The sequence below is a fragment of the Choloepus didactylus genome (assembly GCF_015220235.1).
Source record: "Choloepus didactylus isolate mChoDid1 chromosome 23 unlocalized genomic scaffold, mChoDid1.pri SUPER_23_unloc9, whole genome shotgun sequence".
Taxonomy (NCBI): domain Eukaryota; kingdom Metazoa; phylum Chordata; class Mammalia; order Pilosa; family Megalonychidae; genus Choloepus; species Choloepus didactylus.
In genome coordinates, this window is record NW_023637603.1 from 97,938 (window position 1) to 119,479 (window position 21,542).

Below are 21,542 nucleotides of genomic sequence, written 5' to 3' on the forward strand. Positions count from 1 at the left end.
TGACATGAATATTCTTTAAAATTGCTCATTGAGAACATTTAGGAAGTAAAATGTATTGGTGAAAAGTCACACATAAATATTGATTGAAGTTTAAATTCTCACTTTGAAAATGACTCTTTAATTGCTTCCATAATTTAAAAATTAATTTCAATTTATCCAAGAGTAGGTCAAGTTGGGTGATATCACAGAAAATGGTGGAGCTCCATTGTTTCAAATACTCAACATTCCACTGAAACACCAAAAACATGAGCAAAACTGTCTAAATAACTTTTGTCTATATTCTGGAAAACAATCCAATGTGTATATAGTAACCAAGTTAACACCAAGTCAACAAAGAGACCATTCATGACTAAAAAACATATTCAGAAAAATAGTTTTTAAAAGTCTCTAAACAGGGGTGATGTCATCAACATGGCAATGCAAATAGCTACTGAAAACTCCTCTCCAGAGATTAAATGAAATAAAGGACAATTCTTAATTGTTTGAAACTCTAGAGGAGGATATAGTCTGGTGAAGTAACTTCCAAATGCTGAACTGAAGAAAGAGGAGAAATACCAGGTAAGAATCTTCCATCCCAGACAGGCTGGTCCTATACCTTCCTCCACTCTCAGTCTCTGTGGTAAAGGCAGAGAATCAGCAGTCCCTACCACCAGGGACACAGATTCTAAAATTTCACACAGCGTGACACATACCCCCACTCTTTAAAGACACAGGGGACAGGGAAGGACAGGAACAAAGACACTAAGTAAATGTGGACAGAGACTGCATTTCCAGCCCTGGGTCTGATATCCTTTCCTCACACCCTTCAGGGCAATGGCAGCTGGGGGCCATTTCCTTGCCTTGTGGATGTCTGGAGTACTGAGTCAGTGAGGGAGTCCTCTGCCACAGATGTAACCCCACACCAAGCCATATTTTCACCAGCAAATTGAGGGAATAGGAATCCCACAGTTTCAGCTCACCTGTGTTGATGTAGCCTTTGCTCAGAAGCAAAGCAGCTTCTGAGGACAATTACTGAAAAAGCACCATCTTCTGGACAGTGCAGAAAGTGCAGTAGAATAGAAACACTTAAAAACATGCTCCAGAACCTTAAGATAACAGGAGCTGGTCTACACACACTACACTGAAAACTGCCCAGTTTTGACTGAGAAATATGCACAGCCCAACTGTTAAATCAGGGCTCTAAAACAAAACCAGGTCTTTCTGGCTGGCAGAAAAAAAGAGTGCCACTGGAAGCCAGTAGATCTATATTACCACACACAGTGAACTTGATGAGGTGCCCAGTGCACACTTCCCTTCCCTGTGGCAGGCCATGGTGGGTGCCTGATTTTTGGGGGAGAAAAGGGCAGCAGAGCCAATCTGACAACTGGCCAGTGAGAGGAACAAAGAAAAGATAGAGATTAAAGAAAAACAAGAAACCCAAGGCAAATGAGAGAGAAAAAAACCTCCAACATAAACTAATCAAGAAAATTTGATGCCTAGGCAGTAAAAATCACAAGCCACACCAGGAAACATGAAGATATGGCCCAGTCAAAGGAACAAACTAACAATTCAACTGAGATTCAAGAATGGAAGCAACTAATGAAAGTTTGAATGTATTATGTCCCCCAAATGCCAATATCTTTGATGTAATCTTGTGTGGGCAGACCTACCAGTGTTAATTATATTGTAATTCTTGGAGTGTTTCCATGGAGATGTGTCCCACCCAACTGTGGGTGATTACTCTGATTGGATAATTTCCATGGAGGTGTTGGACTACCCATTCAGGGTGGGTCTAAATTAATCACTGGAGCCATATGAATGAGCTGACAAACAGAGGGAACTCAGTGCAGCTGTGAGTGGCATTTTGAAGAGGAGCTACAGCCAAGAGAGATATTTTGAAGAATGCACTAGAACTGAGAGAGGAGCTTCAGCTTACAGAGACATTTTGGAGTCAGCCTTTGAAAGCAGACTTTTGCTCTGGAGAAGCTAAGAGAGGACAAATGCCCCAAGAGCAACTAAGAGTGACAGATTTGAGAAGCTGAAGCCTGGAGAGGAATGTCCTGGGAGAAAAATGTTTTGGAACCATAACTTGGAGCAGATGCTGGTCACATGCCTTCCCAGCTAACAGACATTTTCCAGACACCATTGGCCATCCTCCAGTGAAAGTACCCAATTGTTGATGACACTTTATGGCCTTAAGACTGTAACTGTGTAACCAAATAAACCCCCTTTTATAAAAGGCAATTCATCTCTGGTGTTTTGCATTCCAGTAGCATCAGGAAACTAGAACAATGTTCAAACAATTGTTCTAAATCAAATCAATGATTTGAAAGAAAATGTGTCAAGAGTTGAAAGCTAAAAGAAGACACTGGGTAAAAATAAGGAAGATTTTCTAAGTTTGAAAAAACAAATGGCAGAGTTTATGGGAATGAAGGGCACAATAGAAGAGATGAAAAACACAATGGAGACATACAACAGCAGACTAGGAGAGGCAGAAGAAGGTATTAGTGAAATAGAGGACAGGACATCTGAAATCCTACACAAAAAGGAGTAGATACAGAAAAGAATGGAAAACTATGAGCAAGAGCTCAAGGAATTGAATGACAACACTAAGCACAGAATATACATTTTATAGTGGTCCCAGAAGAAGAGAAGTGAAAAGGGGCAGAAAGCACAATAGAGGAAAGAGTTAATGAAAATTTCCCAACTCTTAAGAAAGACATAATAAAATTACACATCTAAGAAGTGCAGCATATCCCAAACAGAATTGACCAAATAGACCTCCTCCAAGACAATTATTAATCAGATTTTCAAGTGTCAAAGACAAAGAGAATTCTGAAAGCAGCAAGAGAAAAGCAATCCATCACATACAAGGGAAGCTTGATAAGACTAATTGTTGATCTCTCAGCAGAAACCATGGAGGCAAGAAGGGAGCGGTATCATGTATTCAAGACACTGAAAGAGAAAAACTGCCAACAGAGAATCTGACATCTGGCAAAACTCTCCTTCAAAAATGAAAGATAGTTTAAAGTATTCAAATATAAACAGACACTGAGAGTCAGTGAACAGGAGACCACATCTACAAGAAATACTAAAGGGCGTGCTACAGACCAACAGGAAAAGACAGGAGAGAGAGATTTGGAGAAAAGTGTAGAAATGTAGACACCAGGAGAAAGAAAGAAGGTAGAGATCAGGTATTTGATGCTGTAGGAGCATGAAATGTTCAACAGGATTGATTGTATAGATCCAGAAATGCATAGCACAATACTGGGTGATGGTAGCACAGTATGTTAAGTACACTGAAGATGACTTGAGTACAGCTAAAGAGGAAGGATACCAGCATGTAGTGCACTAGAAGGAAAGACAGAAGATAAAGCCTGGGATGGTATAACTTCATAAAACCTAGAGTAGTCAATGACTGTAAATAGGTGTACAAATATAAGAATGTTTCTCATGAGGGAAAACGAATGTCAACTTTACAAGGTGTTGAGAATGGGATGGTATTGGGGAAAAATACAGTCAATGCAAACTAGAGTCTATAGTTAGCAGAAACATTGTAATATCCTTCTATTAATTGTAACAAAAGCAATACATCAAAGTTAAATGACTATAAGAGGGGCATACAAGGAGGGATATGGGATTCTTGGCATTGGTGTTATCTGATATTTTTATTGTATTTTATTGCATCTAAATTTTTTCTCAGTCATCATTTTTTTCTTTTTCTTTTTTCCTTTTTCCTTTTTCTCCATTTTCCTCTTTCTTTGTGAATAAGCCAAAATGTCCTCATATAGATAGTAGTGATGAATGCTGACCTATGTGATTACACATGTAGCCATTGACTTTTTACCTAGAATGGAATGTATGCTGTGTGAATAAAACTGTCTAAAAATAAACAGGGATACATGTGCTGGAAAAAAATGTGGAGTGGGGCTTACCTAATCACCATTGTGGAAACAGAATGATGCAGCCCATCTGCAGGGCAGTGTGGTGGTTCCACAGGAAGCTAAGCATTCAGTTGCCATATGGTCTTGCAACCCTGTTATTGGGTATTTACTTGGAAGAACTGAGAAAAGGGACAGAAATGAACATTTTCACAGTGAGGTTTATGGTGGTGATATTCACAATTCCCAGTGGATCAAGGTGGCCTAAGGGTACATTGACTGAAAAATGGAATAGTGAACTGTGGTATATACATACAATGAAATACTGAGCCACCACTAGAAGGAATGGAGCTGTGAGGTATGCAACAAGGTGACTGCACATCAAAGACAGTATGCTGAATGAAATAAACCAGAAATGAAAAGACAAACAGTATAATACCTCATTAATATGAACTAACTATAATGTGCAAACTCTGAAAATTGAATCCAAAAGCATAGGTTATCAGGAGAGGGTTTATAGTAAAGGTTCCTAGATTGTAAGCTTTTAGAGCAGTCACATCTATTCCTGAGTTATAATCACTATTAAAAATTCTGAGATGCTGAGATTTGTGTGTCAGTCTTTGTGGAACTTTTCATATCTGTTTGAAACCTGAGATTCAGAGGCAGAGTCTGGCAGCTATGAGATTCAGAGCCAGTGTATGACAGCTATGAGTGTCAGACTTACCCTATACAGCAAAAGTTAAAGAGTCTGAAATAGAGACCATACTTCAATTAGAGATATGAATGAAATGGACTTGATTAGGACTAAGGTAAATCAGACTTAAGGGTAAAGGATATTGACAGTGTTTTAAAACTTCAACTTCTGCATGAGACCAAAGGAAGTGACATTTATTCAGTCATATATATATATATATATATATATAGCACATTATATAGTTCAACTTGTATGGTCAATTTATGCAAACACTCTAATTACATGGAACATTGACTGGGGAGTGAAATCTGTTTCATTTGTACAGGTTAGTTGTGAAGCCCCAACATATACCAGAGTAATTTGGGCAGAGAATAAAAATGTATTTGCAAAGGCCCCTTGAGGACTCAGGGAAAATGTGGAAATATTAATCTTCAATACCTGGGGAATTACTGGTATTTTCACAAGCATTGAGGATTACCAATTTAGAAGGCCAAGCCCTCAATCCTGGGACTTGCCCTTATGAAGCTTGTTACTGCAAAGGAGAGGCTAAGCCTACTTAAAATTTTCCTAAGGGTCACCCCACAAGAACCTCTTTTGTTGCTCAGATGTGGCCTCTCTCTCTCAGCCAACTCTGCAGTTAAGCTCACTGCCCTCCTCCATAGATGGGACATGACTCCCAGGGTTGTAAATCTCCATGGCAATGTGGGACTTGACTCCCAGGGATGAGCCTGGTCTGAGCAACATGGGATTGAGGCAGCCTCCTTGGAGCAAAAGGGGGAAGAGAAATGAAACAAAAAGTTTCAGTGGCTAAGAGACTTTAAATGGAGTTGAGAGGATATTCTGGATATTACCCTTATGCATTATATAGATATCCCTTTTTATTTTTTTAGTGTAATGGAGTAGCTAGAAGGAAGTACCTGTAACCATTGGACTGCAACCCAGTAGCCCTTATTCTTGAAGATGATTTATAACTATTTTGCTTACACTGTGTGACTGTGTGATTGTGAAAACCTTGTGTCTCACACTCCTTTATCCAGCATATAGATAAATGAGAAGAAAAATGGGGAGAAAAAGGAAATGAATAATAGGAAGGCATGGGGGTGGGATTTGGGGGTGTTCTTTCTTTGCTTTTATTTTTAGTCTTATTTTTTGGTAACTAAAGTGTTCAAAAATTGATTGTGCTGATGAATGCACAACTACCTAATGGTACTCTGAGCAGTTGGCTATATTCTGTGGATGATTATATGATATATGAATATATGTCAATAAAATTGAATTTTAAAATAAAAGTCTCTAAGAAACTAAACAAACACAAAATTATAAGCAACTGCAAAATACAAAAAAAATTGTGATGGGAAAGAACTGATTTCCAGACAATGCATTATTTGAAAGGTCCAGTTCTTTTAAAAAATAATTAGGAATCACACAAAGGAAAAAAGTATGGCCCATGCTCAGGAGAATTAGCAGAAATTCTTCCTCACAAAGCAAAGACATGGGACTTTTAGGCAGATAGTATAAATTATCTGTTCTTTATATATTTTTTTAAATTTTTGCCTTGAACATTTTATTTCATTTTAAAGGTCCAATATAGCTCAAATTAAACCCCAAATGTGAAACCACATTAAGAGATCCCCTGAACTAAATTACTCCTGGATTTCCTAAATAAATGGCACTGATTTGAGTGGCTAAAGGAGTTCATTTGTTATTACAAATGTTTTCTGTGAAGTAGTTGTACAGCAGAAGCTGGTGTTAACACATGAGGCATTTCAGATATTAACTTGCATGTAGAAATTAAGAAAGCAACCAGGTTTTGTATTCTGTGTGAGGATAAAAATCACTGGTAGCTGTTGTCTACAGAGCAGGGCCTGGGTGCCTCTTACATACAAGGTGTAACAATAAAGGAACTTACTCTAATGCTGTGCTCACTCAAGCTCATATACATACTCTGCCATTAATGTTATGCAAACAGTATTTGGGAGCATAATTTGAAATTCCTTCTTATCAGCTGCAGACCAAAGGAGGTGGGTGATCAAGCTGGGGGATAGACTATTGCAAGATGTGATTACAAAGCAATGAAATCATCTTTCTAATGGTCCAGCCATCACAAGAACCACCTCCCAAATGTTTACAGTAGTAGCATCATTTACATAACAGGATACGTCCTGGTATGTGTTAGGATAAATTACAAAGTTTATTACTTTATTGGTACACCTTGGATTTCATCAGATATAGTAAATCTAACAGTGGGTCTCTAGAGTCCTTCTGGAAATCACTTCAGCAGATGAGTCTCACTGCCTGTAATAAAGACATGGCAGAGGATGTGAGATTCATCCTTCAACACTCTCAAGAGTTCTTTTGGAGGACAGATCCAGCCCCAAGGACAGAAGTTACCAGGAGGGAGGTTTCAACTCCATCTAAAGAAAACCTTTCTAACAGTTTGAGCTGCTCAGCAACTGAATGGACTACCTGGGGAGGTAGAGCCACTGGAAGTGTTCAAAGTGGGAAGATCACCCTTGTAGAAGGGACTCCTGAATTTTTTCAGAGCTTAGACTGCATGAACCTCAGGTGTCTTTCCATTCTGAGATTCTAGAAAATTCCCTTAGGGAATTCAGAACATAACCTCTAAAGGATAGAGAAAGCATACATATACTTTTAGAATCATCTTCAGGTGATTTTTTTCTCAAAATGTACAATAGAAAATGTAGTTCACTGTCTTTAAAATGCATATTTACCCTTCTATCACTAATAATTAGGGAGGCTCATATGACTTCATATTATAAAGAAAAGATGGAGGATTACAGTTATAATTTCTGTGAATATCTTAGAAAAAATCCTTAAAATCTAGCTGTCAATGCCTTGCAAACTTTAAATACAATTCACATCTGTTTTATTATACTCTAAAATGTATAGCAATCTTGTACTGAAACCATGTAAGTAAATACAGTATTCAAGCAGTCACTATTTCTATGTACATGCTCATTAATTCTTCAAAAAACACCACACAGTTATCAAGATCAAAATGCTATTGTTTTCACACTTTAGATTCAGAAAACAGCAGCTGATAATTTAGAATGTCAGTTTCCAGTTCCACAATTCAAAAATGATAAATTGAAATTGGATATCATTTTGTTGCGATTCATGGAACTTTACCCAGACCTGTAAGATGCCCTATATGTATGGTACCACTAATTGGAAAAATGACAATTACAGTGAAAGCAGAACCATACAATTTGTTTTTAAAAGCCAAAATGTCACCCTTTCCTCACTATTTTATTTGAAAGGGAGTCTTCCAATCTGAAGTCAATGGCTTCCTTTCCAAATAGTACTATGTTATGAACAAAATTAAAATTGGAGCAGCATCTAAATGTGGCCCAAGATAGAAATGCCTTCTAAGATTTATGAATGATGAAAGATTGTTTTCCTTTTGATTCTTCACTTTTTCATAACTCAATCAACATCAACAATGAAAAAATCCCCTGACCCATTTTGGAGGCAAAAAATTACATAACTGACAAATGTGTACCATCCAACATAGTGAAATTGAAAACTCCACTCCCCAGGACCACTTCTGCTGCAATAGAGTGAAAATAATCTTTTAGATTTGCATGAAATTTAGTTCTTCTAGGAAACACTTTATAATTTTAAACAAGAATAGCTCAAATTTAAATGCAATGCATTCAAAACTGGGTAAAAACAGCCCCACCACAACCCATCTCATGTTGGCCACAAGAATTTTCACCCTGATTGCATTCAGTCAGCTAGTTTTCAATTCAAATATTATAAAAGATGAAACTTAAATTTTTATGCAAAACAAAAATAAAAATACTTTGACTTTCTCTCATGTTTCAGTGCTGTATTGGAAGGCTTTTGGGTGTTTTCAAAAATCAACATGTAAAACCAAATCTCAGCTTCATTTTTTCAGAAATATTAAAGTTTGGTTTAGGTGATGCCTCATTTCTCTTTCTCTAGTTTTCAAAAACCAGCATTTTAAAAACCTTTAAGTTATTTCATCCTTTGCAATATGCTATCTGCATAATGCCTATTATACCAAATATTTATTGCCTTTGAATTCAGTTGTAGTTCAAACAAAATTTAAATCTAGTGTCCTTATCTCCTTTTACAAATGTTGCTTGTGTAAGGAGATTAAGGTGCACAGCATCCCAAATTATTCCTCAGACTGCAAATCCAAATTTCAATTTTACATCAAAATATTTTGCCCTGCTCAAGTATTTTAAGTTTCTAGAATCTCCTTTTGCAAAACTTGCCTTTAAAATTTTTCTTCCAAATGTTATTACATTTCTTACATTTACTCTTTAAGATCTTTCCTTTTCATTCGAATTTGTATGTGAATAAGAATGAGCCTTTTTCCTGAGAAAGCACAGACTGAAGCTTTAATGTTAGGACACCCTCTCTGGGCCTCCAGCTCATCCTCTTAGTGTGTCTGGGAATCAGAGTCATTGACCCCATACACATGTGTGTATAACTACTCCTATTCCTCACCAATGTTGTTGAAACTGCAGTAACACCCAAGTTCATACATGATTGGCAGGGCTTAAAAGTTGTCTTTAATGTGTTGGTAAAATTTTTAATGGCATTGAGAGTCAGGGATGATGATAAAAGGCTACTTGATGAGACAGGCATCATGACGGCCAAAGTGAGAGCAAGGCAATCGATCAGCCACAACCTTATTGGCAGCACAGGCCAAAGCCGGAGTATATCCATTTTTCTCTACTGGAAACACACTTGCTCCTTTCCCCACAAGTTCCTGAAGCACAGTGTTAGTGCATTTTGGGCAGCAACATGCAGAGGTGTTTGCAAGGCTGCTTTGGTTGCATTGATGAGATTTCTGTTACATCCTCCAGTATTAACAAGGCATTAGTTTCATAACCCTTGCTCCATGCCAAATGGAGGATGGTGTTTCTACTGGTAACTTACAAAGTCAGATTGGCACCAGCACTGCAAACCAGCATCTCAACTGTATCTGTCCATTTTCTGCAGCCATCATGAGAGGTGTTTTCCAGAAAAGTCCATGGAACTGGCTTGAACATTATAGCTGAGCAGCAACTGTGAACACACTACAGGGTCTGTGAAGGCTGCTGCATGTAGAGGTGTCCTTCCCTTGGAATCTGTAGCTTTCACAATTCTTGCACCTAATGTATCAACATCTCAGCAGTACCTATATTGTTGTTTATCACTGCACAATGCAATGGACTGAAGGCATTTCTTTCCATTGTCTGGAAAACTTCCTGTAGCAATTGTAGCAAGCTCAGTGGACTACCTTATATCCATGATTGTCTCCTGTGGCTGGATTTGCATCCATAGATGCTGTTGACTGCAAAAGGTCTCCAAGAACATCAATGTGTCAACGGACAGCTGACAAGTGTATGGGTGTCCAGTCTCTGCTATCCCAAAATAAGCACTTAACATCATGTTGAAATAACACATCTACACATTCTTCATGGCCTGTAACTGCCCCTCTCTGTAATGCTGTCCACCCCATTTATCTTTGGCATCTACATTTGCTCCTTTGTTCAGTATTGAGTAAATACAGTCCATGTGCCACTGAGAACAGACAGCAGCAGAGAAGTCTGTCCATTTCCATCTTGAGTATCTACTACATTTTGTGGCTGTGTTTCCTGTTAACAGAAACACATTGTAAATGACCATTTGTTGCTGCTGCACATATAGTTGTTCTCTTCAAAATGTAATCCTTTGGTAAGATTGATGCTCCCTGACTAATAGGTATATCCACACATTCAACATGCCCTTTAAATGTGGCAAGACCTTACGTGTGTCCTTCCACTACCATATCTTACATCAAAACCTAACAAAAACTGTACCAACACTTCCAGTGCTTGATGGTGACCATGACATGCAGCCACGTGTAAAGGGCTTATTGTAATTTTATTGTCTTAATCACTGAACAATTCTGTCCCCAAAGTTTCCATTAAAACATCTAAAAGAGTTTCACTTGCTACCAGCTGAAGACATAAATGATGACAGTAAGAACCTGAATAATGAACTGCATAGCATTTTTGCTTATCGAGAATCCCTGGATTTGCATCACTTTTTTTTTTAAAGACACGCTCATGCGATCATTGTTCCCCTGTAAAGAAGGTGTGTTTTGGTCCTTGACTACTTTTAAAATTTTCTTTCATCACTTACCAGCAATGTCAAGTTGGCCACGTTACCATGGCCAGTTGTTGGTCGAGAAAGAGCTGCCTCCTTGTTCTTCGGACTGCTTTAGGGATGTGGTTCTCTAGGGGTCGGTCGGCACACAGGGAGAGGAGATCGTGCCTCTGGGGGATTGCGGGGAGTTCAGCCGTCAAGGGCAGGTAACAAGGAAACCCCCGCCGGTGAGCGACCATCCCGCTATCGAGGGTCCCGGATCCTCAGCCCAGACTACCGCTCTCCCCGCAGCCCAGGCGTTGCTGGTCGTGGGCGATCAGAGGCTGCTCTCAACCGGGCGTGCGCTGGTGCCGGAGTGGCAGGACGAAGTTACCACGACGAATGGGGGAGGCTGTAGGATGCTGGGGCAACACGCCGGGAAACCAGGGGAACTGGGGTGACGGGCGGTCTGGGGACAGAGCAATAGCAGGCAGCCGAGAGCACCGTGGAGACTGGGGGAAGCTGAGGCTACCAGGAAGCGAAAAATCTCGGGATCTAGTGCAACTCTCAAGGAGAGTTTCAGCTCACACGGTGTTACAGCTCATGGAGAGCTTCGGTTCACGAAGTACTATGGCTCGTGGAGCGTTTCGGTTCTTGCAGCGTTATAGCTCCCACACTGTTACATCTCATGCTGTCTTATATGTTCAGCAGTGCTACAGCTCAAACAACGTTACAACGCTGGATAGCACACACGAAGAACCGAGCTCCAAAAAACTTAAAAAACTGTTCTGCAGTGCGTTGTCTTGGACTTTTATAGGTTAGAGGGAGGCGGGCTTAGACACTCGGTGTTCTCTGATTGGCTGATTTTTATGCAAATAAGGGACTGCATGGCAAATCAGCCAATCCTGAACCACCCTTGATGGGCCAATCAAGATAGCCCAGAATGTAAGCCCTAATTTACATAGCTGTGCACCAATCAAAATGGTCTTCCTTTGAACCAATCACAAGTCACTCTTAGCTGGTCCCCCATTGGACCAGAGCACAGCACCTTATTTGCATAAATTTCAGCCAATCCTTAAACAATTGTCTAAGCCCGCCCCCACCCCACCCCCCCAGCAAATAAAAGGCCAACCTCTGCCTCTCTTTTTATAGTTCTACACTGAGAGTCACTTGCGTAAAGTATTCGCATTGGTGGCGCGGCAGCAGCCCCTGGCGGTGCGGCACTTGTTCCACTTTTGAGTTTCTTTTTGGTGGGGCGGAGAAACTGGATGAAGCACTCAGGTAGGAGCTTGTTTTTTCCAGTGAGCTGGTAATGCTACTGGATGGTTTAATTTCTAAATGTCTGAGTACTATGTGTTTTGCAGCCATTGATTTCTAATTCAATTGTAACGTGCTCAGAGATACGTGTTTTATATGGGTTCAGTCCTTTAAAAATTAGACTTTTTGCAGGCCTATTGTACCTTAATAAACTCCTGTGCATGCTTCTGAATAATGTATTTAGCAGCTTTTTAGTGACCTATAAATACCAACTAGCGTAGTGAAGTAGTTGACGAGGTTTTTGAAATCTTCCTTCTGTTTTCTGATTTTGCTTTGTCTATCAATTGTTGGTGGCACAGCATTAAATTATCCAACTATACTGTGAATTTGGCTATTTTTCCCCTTAGTTCTGGCCACCTTTTCTTTCTGTATTTTGAAGCTGTTTCAAGTCGCAGTAGCTGCCCAATGAACCTGCCTTACAGTTATGAAGTGTTGCTCATTACCTTTAGTCACACTCCTGTTTGTGAAGTCTGCTTGGTCTGTTATTAACATAGATGTGCCGGTTTTCATGCTTGCTCTTTGTAGAGAGTATCTTGCCCAGCCTTTTACTTTATCTGTGCCTTCATATTTAAAGTGTATCTGTTAGAATTTTTATATAGTTGTCTTGTTTCTTGCAAAATCCTTTTTTGATCCAATCTGAAAATTTCTGCTTTTAAATATAGAACTATAGTTTACTTACGTTTAAAGTAATTATTCATGTATATAATTGCATTCTAAATCTCCCATGTAGCATTTTGTTTGTCCCAACTTTTTTCTATTTTTGTATTTCACAGTAACTTAGTGTTTTAGCATTCCATTTTAACTTTCCTATAGATGCTATATTTATAATTTCTAGTACCTTTGTCTTATATTTTGTTTTCATTATTCTGAGTAGAACCTTGTGTCATCCTTTGTTTTAATACAGAAAAAGGAATGATATATTTGTATCCCTTTTTCAGTCTGTTATTGACATACATATTTCTACATTTGTTATGTACCCAATATTAGATTTGCTGTAGTTAGCCAAATAATAAGTGAGGAAAATGACTAATATTAGTCAAGCTCTGCATTTCTTGGGGATAATTCATATTATCTAGTATTATTTTCCTATCTAAAGAACTTTGAATTTCTTTTAGTAACAATCAGTCAGCTTTTGTGTATATGAAAATTTTTCACCTGCGTTTGTGAATAAGGTTTCATTTAATATACAATGGAGGTTTCACAGTATTCTGTTAATTTTTTGTTTCGTTATGGGTTGGCCTGAACTGAGTTTTGTTTTGTCTTTTCTGCACTTTAAAGATGTTTTTTTTTCATTGTCAGTGGCTTCTGTTATTTTTAAAGAGACGCTAGTGTGATTTCTATCATTGCTCCCGTGTAACGAATGTGTGTCTTTGACTGCTTTTTAAAACTTTTATCATTTCTCAGCAATTGGACAGTTAAACGGTGTTTACCTTTCATGTGCCGACTTGGCTCAGGTTACAGAGTCCAGTTGTTATATAAAAACTGGTTTCGCGCCTGTAAGAGGATGTCATGGATGTGGCGCCTCTGGCCGAAGGCTGCGCGGGGTGGGGCGGCCGCGCCTCTGGGGTCATCGGGGGTCGGCGGGGAGTTCGGGCCGCCGAGGCCGGGTGGCAGGGGAGCGCCCGCCCGCCCAATGCCTCGGGTTCCGGGTCCTTGGCCCGCGCCGCCCCCGCTTCCCTCCCACCGGACCCTGCTGGGCGGGGGCATCCGGGCGGGGCAGGGGGAGAGGGAGGCGCTCGGGGTGACGGGAGGTCAGAGGGGCTGGAGTAGCCGGGCCTGGGTACCAGGGCGACTGGGAGGGGCTGCGGGGTGTGGGGTGCTGGGGCGACAGGCCGGGGACCAGGGGCAGCAGGGGACAGGGGCGGCGTGGGGACCGGGCAACAGCGGGCAGCCGGGGGGCACCCTGGCGGCAGGGGGAGGCCGGGGCTACCCGGAGGCCGAGAGGGCTCGGGATCTGGCGCGACCCTCAAGGGCACGGGTGGGGGTCTTGGCACTGGCTGGTCCTGAGCCAGGCTGGGCCCCTCCCCTGCCCCCCATCTGCTCCGGTGGCCCCGCCCCTTCGGGACCCTCCCCCTGCAGACCCAGGCCCTGGGGGGGGAGCTGCGGGGCTGGGGTGAGGGGCGGCGGGGCGGCTGGCGACCACCTGCTCTGTTTGGGCTTCCGCGGACCAGGCCCATCCCTTGAGCTTGGCTTTCCCGAAGCAGCCAGTTTGTCTTTATTTTCTTAAGGCTAGTTTTCAGCTTTGGTTTGTTGCGAGTGTAACAGTCACGCAGTTCGTTTCATTTTGAGTTTTACTCTGTTTCTTTTATTGTGTTTATATAGAAACTGAAAAGTATCCATTTAACCACTTGAAAATAAAAATTCTGTGATATTAATTACATTCACAATGTTGTGTTAACATCACTAATACCAAAGTTATTTTTTTCATCCCAAACAGAACCTCTGTACTCATTAAGATAACCCCCATTCTCCCTGACCTCTGCCCGTTGTAATCTGTAATCCATTTTCTGCTTCTATGAATTTGAATATAAGTGAAATAAAATCATCTTCCTTTTGTGTCTGGTTTATTTCACTCAACAGGATATATCTGAGGTTCATCCATGTTGTAGCATGCATTAGAACTTCACTGTTTTTGAGGTTTTATAATATATGCATGTACAATATTTTGTTTATTCCTCTGTTGATGGATACTAGAATTTCCTCCTGCTTTTGGCATTGTGAATAATGCAGCTGTGGATTTTGTACAGTTAATATGTTTGAGTCCCTGATTTAAAATCCTTTGGACATATTCCTAGAAGTAGAAATTCTGGTCATAAATTTTATATTAACTTTGTTTCAAGGGTTCTTATTTCCACATCCTTGCCAACACTTATTTTCCAACATTTAAAGTAATAGTCATTCAACTCGGTATGAAGTGTTATCTTATTTTGGTTTTGATTTGCATTTCCCTGATTACTAATGATGTTGACCTTCTTACAATATGCTTATTGGTCATTTGTGTATCTTATCCAGAGAAATGTTTTCTCTCCACTGCTTTTACCATTTCTAATTGGACTGTGTTTTTTGCTGCTTATTTTTAAGTGTTCTCTATATGAACTGAATAAGTCCTCAAAGATACACAGTTTGCAAATATTTTTCTCTATGTATTTTCACTTTCTTGAAAATGTTATTTAATGCTGAAAAGTTTTTAATTTGGAGTCCAATTTATCTATTTTTCTTTCATTGCTTGTGCTTTTGATGTAAATTTTAATAATTCATAGCCTAATAACAAGGTCTTAAAGATATTCCCTATATTTTCTTCTAAAGAAAATCTAATAGTTTTAGCTCCTATTTAGGTCATTGATCTATTTTGAGATTTTTATATAGAGTAAAGGTGACATTTTATTTTTTTGCATATCAATATCCGGTTTTCCTAGCACCATTTGTTGAAGTTAATCGACTGTGCTTGATACCTTAATCAGACATCTATTTGGTATAAATCTGTGGGTTTTTTCTGAATTTTAAAATCGATTCTCAATCTGTATGTCCTGACAATCGTAGCAAACTTTAAAAGTTACGGTAGCTTTGCAATCAGTTTAAACAAGGGAGTGTGAGTTCTCCAACTTTGTGCTTCTTTTTCAAGATGGTTGTGGCTCTCCAGGGTCCCTTGCCCTTCCACTGAGTGTGGTGATTGACTTTTCCATTTCTGTGAAGAAGGCTGCTGGAATTTCACTGGGATTGCATTGAATCTGTCCATCACTTTGACTAGTATTGATATCTTTACAATAGTCTTGCAATCCATGGGCCTGTGTGAGTCTCTCCATTTATTAAGGTTTCCCTTAGTGTCTTTCAACAATATTTTGAGGTTTACTGTGTATAAATTTTTGACATACTTGGTTAAGTTTATTACTAGGTATTTTATTTTTGGATGAATTTTCAGTGTAATTGTTTTATTAATTTCCTGGTTGGATTGTACATTGCTAGTGTACAGAAACACAACTGAGTTTGGAGTTTTGGTCTTGAATTCCTGCCAGTGTATTGAATTCATTTTTCAGCTCTAGTAGAAATTGTTGGCAATTTTCTAATTATAGGGAAAGGTTTACTTCTTCCTTCCCAACTCAAATAACTTAGATGGTTTTAATTCCTTTTTCTTGCCTAATAGCTCTTGATCTAACTTCCAGCACCATGTAAATTAGCAATGTTGAAAGTAGGCATCCTTGTGTTTTTAGTTCCTAGGGGTAAAGCATCCAGTCTTTCACAATTGTGTGTGGTGTGGATTTTTCATATGTTTTTTTTAATCGTATAGAGGGTGTTATTTTCTATTTCCAGTTCTGAGTGTTTTTATTGAGAAAGGGTGCCAGATTTGTCTAAGGATTGTTCTGTGTTCAATTGATGAGATGAATGTATTTACAATCACCACCATCCATGTGGTATATTACATTGATTTTCTTGTATTCCTTGGATAAATCCCACTTGGTCATGGTATAGAATCCTTTTAACCTACTGTTGGATTCAGTTGGCAAATATTTTGTTGATGATTTTTGTATCTTTTCATAAGGGGCATTGGTCTCTAGTATTCTTTTGATATTATATCATTATCTGGCTTTGGTATTGCAGTGATGCTGGTCTCTGGAATTGGTTGAGAAATGTTTGACCCACCTCACATTTTTGGTATGTTTGAGAAGGATTCGTCTTTACTTGTAATTTAAATGTTTGGTAAAATTTCTCTGCTCTTGGGTTGTCTTTGGAGGTTTTTGATTATGGATAAAATCTATTAGTTTGTTGAGGTTTTTCAGTTTCTTGATTCAGTTTAGGTATTTTTGTAAGAATTTGTCCATTTATTTTGGTTTATCTAATATCAGTGTGCAACTGTTCATAGCATCCTCTTATAATGCTTTTTGTTTCTGCAAGTAATGTCTCCCCCTCATTTGTGACTTGAGTAAATTACACTCCTTTTTTTTTTAACAGTCATTTCAAAGAACCTACATTGGTTTCATTGCTACTCTATTGTTTTTCATTCCCTACTTAGTTGTCTCTGCTTTAATTTTTATTTCATTTGTCCTGCTCACTTTGGGTTTAGTTTTTTTCTAATTCATGTAGGTGTGACATTAGGTTAGGTTGTCAATTTGAGCTTTTTCTTCTCTTTTAATGTGATCATTCCCAGCCTAAATAGCCTTCCTTGCAATGCTGTTGGTGCAACCTTTGTGTTTTGGTAATGCATTTATGTTTTCATTCATCACGATATATTTCCTAATTTCCCTTGTGATGTCTTGTGGCATCTTCTTTGACCATTGATTGTAAGATTGTTTCCATATACTAGATTATTTTCTCGTCTTTCTGTTAGTCATTTCTAGCTTCAGTCCATTGTGGTTAGAGTATACTTTGTATGATTTCAACATTTTAAAGTTTAGAGTTGTTTTATGATCTGTGGTATATTGAAATATGATCCCACAAAGAAAAATGTTGAAGTTGTAACATCCAGTCCTGTGGGTATGGACTCATTTTTGAAGAGGTTCTGTAAAGATCCTACACCTCACTTTAATCCATATGACAGAAGAAGTCTAGATTGAGACAAGGATGGCTGAGCAGAAGTAGAAGCCAGAAGGAAGAAGCAGCTTGCCCTGTGACAGTGCAGAGATAGAAGCCATGGAACACCAAACATCACCACCAGAGTGCTACAGACTCGGAGAAAGCATAGCCTGCTCATACCTTGGTATTGGCCTTCTCCAGACTCCAAAACTGTGAGATTTTTAATTCCTGTTTTTTAAGTTAACCAGTGTGTGGTATCGGTCATAGCAGCTGTGGCAAACTGAGATTATTTTTCATACAGGGATTTGGGATGTTGGCTGTTACAGATACCTGAAAATACGTAAGTTGCTTTGGAAGTAGGGAGTATGTGGAGACTGAAGGAATTTTAAGGCACTTGAAAAAGAATAGCTTACATTGAAGAGATCGTTGGTAGAGGTATGGATATTAAAGGTGTTTCTTCTGAGATCTCAGAAAAATGTGGAGAGAGTTTTAGAAACAATTCCTATCATCTCAGAGAATACTCATATTGTCATGGACAGAAAGTTGGTGGGAATATGGACACCAAAGGTGCTTCCAGTGAGGTGTTAGAATGAAATGAATGGGTTATTGGAAACTGGAGGAAAGGCAATTCTAGTTACAATGTAATAGAGACCTTGGTTGAATTATCTCAGTGATGGAATGAAATCCAAACTTGTAAGCAATAAACCTTAATATTTAACATAGAAGATTTCAAAGGAGAATATGGAGGACACAGCCTGCTTTCTGCTTTCTGTTTATTATAAAATCTGAGAGGAAAGATATAAATTAAGGACTGAACTGTTAATCCAAAGGAGACAGCTGTTGATGATTTGGAAAAGTTTTTGCCTATCCAAATAAATGTGTTTTGAGAGCCCTCCTTGAACTCCTGGGAGCAGAGCACCCATAGAACAAGGCTCTACAGAAGGGCTTAGGTGAACATTTCTTTAATAAAGCACATCTATGTGCTAAGGAAATAAGGCATGTGATTCATGGATCCAATCAGCCATTGCAGATGAAGTCATAATTGGAGATACAATTAACCAGGAAAGATCTGTGGAATATCCTCTTTTCTGAAAACTTGGACTCCTGTGAATTGCATGGAGAGCTGACAAGGTTTTTGAGTATCTTCTATAAGCAGAAGTACTGGAAGCCTAGGCTGAAAAGTAAAGACATGGGGTGAAACAAAGGATAAAAACCTTCAAGGGAAGAACCATGGAAACAGATGTATGGTAAGTAGAGATTTCCTGATGCCTAGAGGTAGTGTTTTCTACCCCAGCCTTTGGGTAGGGTGGAGTTGCTTCCCCAGCCATTTCAAGGGGCAGGATTTCCACCCTGGCATTTGGAGGTGTGAACCTTATGCCCAGGATTAAGTGTTATATATAAGAACATAAATGTTTATGTGTGTGTGTGTATATATATATATGTATATATTTAAAGTCCTTCATTTCCTCATTGGCCTTCTGTTGGTGTTCTATCCATTATTAAAAGAATTGTACTGATGTCTCCTAAAATTAATGTAGAAACAACTATTTCTTCTTCATACCTGAAAATGTTTCAATCACATATTTACGGGCTCTGCTGTTCAGTACATAAATGTTTGCATTTACCAGATCTTCATGCTGAATTCACCCATTTGTCAATATATAGTGTCCATTGTCCCTTGAAATTTTTTTACTTAGTCTATTTTGTGAGATATTAGTATAGCCAGCCCAGATCCCTTTGGTTACTATTTGCATGGAATATTTTTCCATCCTTTCACTTTCATCTTTAAGTCCTTTACTTTAAAGTGAGTCTCTTGTAAACAGCATATAGTTGGGTTATACTTTTTAAATCCATTTTGCTAAACTCTGCCTTTTGACTGGAGAGTTTAATGCATTTATGTTTAGTAATAGTGTAGGACTTCTACCATTCTGCTCTTTTCCCCATGTCTTATGCCTGTTTTACTCCTCATTTTTATATCTATTTTTGTACTTCATTGATATTTTGTACTGGACCATTTATAAGAATTTCTCTTTTCCTTCAGTGAATATGTAGTAGACATTTTTTGTGTGTGTTACCATGGGCTTAAACTTAATATCCTAAAGATATGACAAACTAGTTTGAAATGATACCTACTAAACTTCAACAATATGCCCAATGTATGTCCTTAAACCCGTCCGCCCTACAGCCTTTACGTTGATCTTGTCACAAAGTCCATCTTTGTACATTTTGTGTATAAAACAATGGATTTGTTTGTATGCATTTTCAATCCTGTAAGAAGTAGAAAATGGAGTTCCAAACCAGAAACATGATAGTGTGAGCATTTATATTTATCTGTGTACTTGCGTTTATTGGAAGTCTTTATTTCTTCATACCATCAGTCTGTTTTATTGGGGGGAAGGTCTAGTGGTGAAGAGCCCCCTTTTGTTTTGATCTGGGAGTGTCTCAATCTCATCATTTTTGAAGGAGAGTTTTGAAAGATACAGATTCCTTGGTTGGCAACATTACTTTCAGCACCACGAATATGTCATCCCTTCTTGCCTCCACGTTTTCTGATGAGAAAATGGCAATCTATCAAGACTGCCTGGTTTGTATGTGATGCATTGCCACTCCCTTGTTGCTTTCACCATTCTCTTAGTTTTTAGCATTTAGTAGTTTAATTATAATGTCTCAGTGTGGATTTCTTTAAGTTTGTCTTGTTTGGAGTTTGAGCTTTTTAGATGGGTATATGCATGTCTTTATTTGACATGTTTCTTTAATACTGTCCTCAAATATTATTTCTTCCCCTTTCTCTCTTTTCCTTTTGGGTTTCCCATAATGCATCTATTGAACACACTTCATGGTGTCCCACAAATCTCTTAGGCTAGGTTCACTTTTTTCAATTCTTTTTTCTGTGTTCCTGAGATTTGATCATTTCAATTATCCTAACTTCTAGTTCTTTCATTCTTTCTTTTGTCAGTTCCTATCTGCTATTGAATTTCTCTATGGGATTTTTTTTTTATTTCAGGTACTGTAGCCTTGAACTGCAGTATTTAACTCCTTTTTATGGTTTGTATATTTTATTGAAATTCTCATTTGTTATTCTATTTTTTATTCAATTTTTAATTCATTTTGTTTCCTGTTTCTTTGTATGACTTGTAGTTTTCTGCTGCAAACTGGACATTTTAATATTTTAATGTATATACTCTGGAATTTAGTTACTGATTGTGTTATTTGAGTGCCAGTAGATGACAAAGATAGAAAAGAAAAATATAACACTTTACATTCTTTACAGATTGGCTCTTGGCAAGTGCTGTCTTTCAGAGCTTAGCCAACCGAAGAATGAGCTTATAAAACAGTCTGAGGTAAATCAAGGTTTTCCCTGGACTTTTGAGAACATGTGTATTCCTGGATATATACATGTGACCTTGTGAACTTCCTATTTACAGAGAAACTTCAAATGCCCCATCTTAGGTTCCCAGTTGCTTTGACAAATACACACAATGAATTGGCTTAACAACAGAAACTTGTTGGCTCACACTTTTGAGGCCAGTAGAGGTCCATTAAGGCATGAGCAAGGCAGTGCTTTCTCTCCCAAAACTGGAATTTTGGGGCTAGTTGCCAAGAATCCTTGGGTTCCCTGGATTTCCCATCACATGATAAGGAACATGGCATTGTCATCTCCTTTCTCTTCTGTGTACTAGTGACTGGGCTTCTGATATGCTATGTGTCTTTCTCTTATAGAACCTCTGGTAAGAACCTCTGGTAATAAGGTATGTTACAGACTCAGTTTGGCCACATGTTATCAGGAATGGATTAAGACTAAGAAAATGATTTTTCTTTGCTACATAATTTGCCCTAACACAGCCCTGTTTTCCCATAAAATTCTGTCTTTTCTCCTGGTCCTGGATACTCTTTTGCATGTCTCATAGCCTGTAACTTTATCCCAGCAATTGGTTGTGTGATTTTCTCAGTGTTTTAGCTACACTGAATGCCACTTGTACTACTCAGCAAGTTCTGAGACCCACCAGACAAATGAGCCTCCTGTTCTGGTCTGTTAGGCTTCCATCAGGCCTGTT

At 38.8% G+C, this 21,542-nt stretch overlaps 2 pseudogenes; both read right to left on the bottom strand.

The window, feature by feature from the left end:
- Positions 1 to 3,925, bottom strand: part of LOC119525129 — a 30,285-nt pseudogene extending 26,360 nt beyond the window's left edge.
- A 5,061-nt stretch (positions 3,926 to 8,986) lies between these two features.
- Positions 8,987 to 10,619, bottom strand: LOC119525134 (annotated as a pseudogene).
- Between the last annotated feature and the right edge of the window lie 10,923 nt (positions 10,620 to 21,542).